Source organism: Calidris pugnax, unplaced genomic scaffold (assembly GCF_001431845.1).
Source record: "Calidris pugnax isolate Ruff unplaced genomic scaffold, ASM143184v1 scaffold161, whole genome shotgun sequence".
Taxonomy (NCBI): Eukaryota; Metazoa; Chordata; class Aves; order Charadriiformes; family Scolopacidae; genus Calidris; species Calidris pugnax.
Window position 1 is genome coordinate 1123458 of NW_015090955.1, and position 4904 is coordinate 1128361.

The following is a 4904-nucleotide window of genomic DNA, read 5'->3' on the forward strand; positions in this document are numbered from 1 at the left end:
TTATGAGGAGAGGCTGAAAGAGCTGGGACTCTTTAGTCTGGAGAAGAGAAGGCTGAGGGGAGACCTTATCAATGCTGACAAGTATCTCAAGGGCGGGCTGAGGGAGGAGGGAGCCAGACTCTTTTCAGTGGTTCCCAGTGAGAGGACGAGGGGCAACGGGCACAAGTTGGAACATAAAGGGTTCCACTTGAATATGAGGAAGAACTTTTTCACAGTGAGGGTGGCAGAGCCCTGGAACAGGCTGCCCAGGGAGGGTGTGGAGTCCCCTTCCTTGGAGATTTTCAAGATCCGCCTGGATGCTCCTGAGTAACATGCTCTGACAAGCTCTGGGTGGTCCTGCTTTGGCAGGGGAGTTGGACTGGATGATCTCTATGGTCCCTTCCAACTCTAAAAAATTCAGTGAAATTCAGTAAATTCAGAGGCAGCCGCTCCGCAGCCGGGAGCCGACGGGAGGGAGAGCAAGGAGGCAACACCAGGAGGAAAGGAGCCATTCTCAGGGTCAGGTCCCTCACCTCGAGCCAGGATCTCTGGCTTCAGTAGCATTTTTAGACTCTTGCTCCACATCACCCCCTCGTTTACCACCTCCTGCTCCCCACGGGCTGTGAGAAGCTTGCTGCCTGCTCCTAGGACACCCGTGCCAAACCACGCCGCTGCGGTACCACACGTCGTACGGCACAACTCTCCGCTCTATCCCCGACGACAGCCCATTTCATCAGCCTGCTGTTTTCCACCCCAGACAGACAGCAGATGAAAACACAGGTGCACACAGCCTTGCCCAAAACGTCCACACACCCCACCTATGTCTTCCCCCTCCGTCCTTTCCCCTGCTGCTGGATGGCCAAGGCTTTTGTGCAGCGAGACGCAGCAGAAACCCGCTCTCTGGTCTCCAGGAGCTTCCCTCCCTCGCCCGTTGTTGCTGTTTTTGGGCCTGCTGACAAACGCCCACAGTGCCAGGGGCTCCCCGCTTGTCAGGACAGGACTAGGAACTGTGGGCGTGAGAATTAAAAGGGTGTATTTGTAAGTTAAAAATAAAGCTATTCCTTTTATTTGTGTCTTAACGCAGATTCCAAGGCTCCCTGCCCGTAGCTGGATGCTAGAAAACACATGCGGGGGAAGGCAGCTGGGAAAAGAGAGAGGGAGGGAGGATGTGTGTATCCACGAAGGGCTGCAGGGAGCAAAGAGGGGGGAACTGCCCTTCAGACACCCCCACAGCTGGGCCCAGGCTCCCTCTCTCCCCCAACGACTTGTGTTTTGTTCACCATTCCCAAGACATACTGCACAGGGTCTGAAGAATCGTTAAACCCCCCAGAATGACCCATAAGGGACTTGGGAGAGTGAGGTCTGGGTCTGCCATGGACTACCCTGCCCCATCTCACACCAGTCCATTCACTGCACCTTTCCACATCTTATTTGCTAAAGGGACAAAATTGTATTGTGGTTCCCTGGAATAAAGATGGCTCTTTATCAGCTCCTGTCTCTCACCAGACCATCACCTGCTAGAGTTGAACTCCCACTTCTTGGATCCTAAATAAGCCCCAAGACATCTCTAAGACACCAGCTTAGGACCTCAAATGGCTGTGTGTAAGGGCACACATGCCTGAGGTGAAGGCAGCAGTGCTTATGCCAGGTGCCATGGACTATCCTGCCCCATCTCACACCAGTCCATTCCCTGCACCTTTCCACATCTTGTTTGCTAAAGGGACAAAATTATATTGTGGCTCCCTGGAATAAAGATGGCTCTTTATCAGCTCCTGTCTCTCACCAGACCATCACCTGCTAGAGTTGAACTCCCACTTCTTGGATCCTAAATAAGCCCCAAGACATCTCTAAGACACCAGCTTAGGACCTCAAATGGCTGTGTGTAAGGGCACACATGCCTGAGGTGAAGGCAGCAGTGCTCATGCCAGGAGATGGAGGCAAACAGTCTTTTTTAACTAGTAAAAAAGCTGGGGGGTGATTTCCCGTCACCATCTCGGGTGGGTGAAGGGAGGGGACATTGGTGGCAGGTAGGACATGAGGAGCACATCCTCCCATCACTGCCAGCGTGCGACTCACATCTGTGCATTTCCAGAATGCTCTTACTCCTTACAAATACCATTTTTAAGATTTTTAAGCACAGGGGTAGAACAGCACTTCACTGCTCGTTCTGACCACCAGGTCAACCCACCCTCAGCTTAATAACACAGAGGTAAGGGGAGGCCAGAGGGGAGGAATTTGGACCAACAACCTCCATCAGGCCACAGCTATAGGATAATAGATTTGAGCTCTGTGCTCAATCCCTTTGAGCAGGCAAAGCAGAAAGGCACGAGTCCTAGAGGTAATTTGGCTTACGGACTTGAACTGCAAAGTCCAACTTGCCTGGCCTGGCTGTAGAAAGAGAGTTTTAGGGATGGACCTGGCTGGCAGGGACCGTGCTTGGTAGTAAAGGAAAAGGATTTATCATAGAGCTCATTAGAAAACATCTGGGCTCAGCAAATGACCTGGAATGCGACTCGGCAGCGGGGCACTCCTCTCCTCCCCGGCCCCGAGAATGCGAGCTCCCGCAGGGTAAGACTCGAGCCAGCTGTTTCCTCTAATCCCATCAGCCTTCCCTCCCTTCCACAGGGGTCCGAGCGAGCAGGAGAGAACGAGAAAGTCCCGTTCCCTCCCCTGGGTGACTGGGATTAGTGGTTTCTCTGTAGTGCCGTGCCAATCTATTTCGGGGCCCTGGGGCAGCGGTAAAAAAAATGTACCCCTCCCATCTCCGAGCAAGTCCAAGTGTGTTTAATCGCTTTCTTTTCCACCTTGCCCAATTGCTCCTGCTCCCAGGCACTCCGGGCCCCTTTGTTGTCCTTCCCTCCCTCGCTTCCCCAGCAACTCAGGTCATGCAAAATCCTTCTCCTACTCAGTTCATGTCTGCAGGGGCAGTTTCTATCAAGGAAGGCTGAGAAGCTGTTGAGCTTCATTTGCAGGTGCCCTCTTCCCTACGAGTTCAAACACTTGGTTTTTTTTTTCTTTCTACTTCAAAAATACCAGTTTCCTCCAACTCCATTACAACCGGCTAAATCCCCTCTGATAACCATCTTACTTTCTGCTGCACAACTTCCCCCTGCTGCAATCGCTCAGAACCTCTTTTATATTAATTATTTTCCTCCTGACAGCCCCAGCCCAGCCCAGGACCTCATCACAATAGGTGCTTGTATGTGTTTGGAGACAGTTCTGGCACCGAAGCGCCTACAAACTGTCAACCAGCAGCACAAACTGAGGACGTACACACATGTGTGTGCAGGGAACATTTTGCACATTACCGAAAGGAAACCAGCACCCGCCTGCAAACGGGGTGACTCAGCCCGGAGCAATATTGCGCTGCTGTCGCACTGGGAAGAGGCTCTCACATAAACTCTGCAGCCTTGAAGGAAAGCACCCAGAATCAGAAGTCTCCAAGCGCCAGTTTCTGAAGTCCTGCTGCCGCGAGAAAGCGTCAGAATTCTCTTAAATGAGCATAATAGAGAAAAAAGAATGTATATATGTATTCGCTAAGAGATTAAACTCCTCTGTTCCCACTTCCCCCCCCGCCTTACAGAAGACAAATGCAAATATAACCCTTAAGGTGATAACGTGATTTTCATATTTTAGAGGGTGTGGTTCATAGAAAAGTGGGACCCTGTGAAATCTGCTTTCCTTGCTTCCCCCTCCTCCTGCCCTGAAGGGGGAGGGTGATTTTTGAGTCTGTGCAGCAGATAATGCTGTTGCAGCTGACGAGGAGCTGAAGGAGTCATCGCTTATCACCGCTCTCTTGAACGCGCCACGCGATCGGTGCTAGCGCTGCGTCCATCTCTCATCGTTCTGGTTTTAATTTTGGTAACAGGGACTGCCCCGGCGCCTGCTCCAATGTACGATAAGAGTTAACACTGAAACCTCAGTTAAATAATTAGAGGCTCATCCTGTGCTCGGAGGAGTCACCATGACCTTCTCTCTCGCTGCCAGCCTACCTCTATTTATACCTAATATGGATACAAAATCCACAACTTCGCAGATAGTAAACTAGAGCCTCCCACGAGCGTGTCGCCTACTAAGATGCTTCCAAAGATTTAAGGGAGTTATTTTTCAGGCCTGAAAAGCACCCAGTGAATTCACTGTTCTGTCTGTCACGGTGCAGACAGTGGGACTACGTGGGCTTTGCCATCCAGTCCTCCCAGTGCACCTCCAGTCCCAGCCCACAAACTCCCCTGCAGTTCCAGCCCCACACTTCCATCCCTCATTCAAAGATGCATTTATTGACATATGAAATACCCCAACCCTCGACAGATCATCTATGAAACCATGGAATCTTCAGAGAGAATTAAACAAAAACCGGGCCCCGTGCCTGGAAAAAGGAGGAGGCGGGGGGAGAACACACCATCAGCCGTTCCCTCAAACAAACCCAGGGAAACCAGTCCAAAAGGGAGAAGGAGCTGGAAGAACAAAGCAGTAATGGTCAGCACAGAAACAGGTTGTCTTACATCTGAGAACCACGCCAGGGACATCTTCAGGGAGTGTCTAACAAACAGGGTCCTCGAGCTAAAAAATATCTGCATTTAGTTCATTCCGGATTAAGCCATGGGATGGAGACCAGGAACAATGTGCTCAACCTTTATGGCCTTGGAAGTTTAAGAGAATTTATGGCCAACAAGAACAGTTAGACCATCTGATACGAATCCATGTGTGTTACAGGTCATTTGATTTCACCCAGGCACTCCCAGGTGGAGAACAGAGACTTGTATTTAAGACATCAAGAGTTGAAAAATCCACCCATTCCTCTACTCGCTTATCCCCGTCTCCCTGCTCGTAAATCACTCCCTCACTGCTCATCTGCACGGGTCAAGCTTGGGCCTCCAGCCACAGCTTCTCATCCTGCCTCTCCCTCTTAGCACCAAACCCTTCAG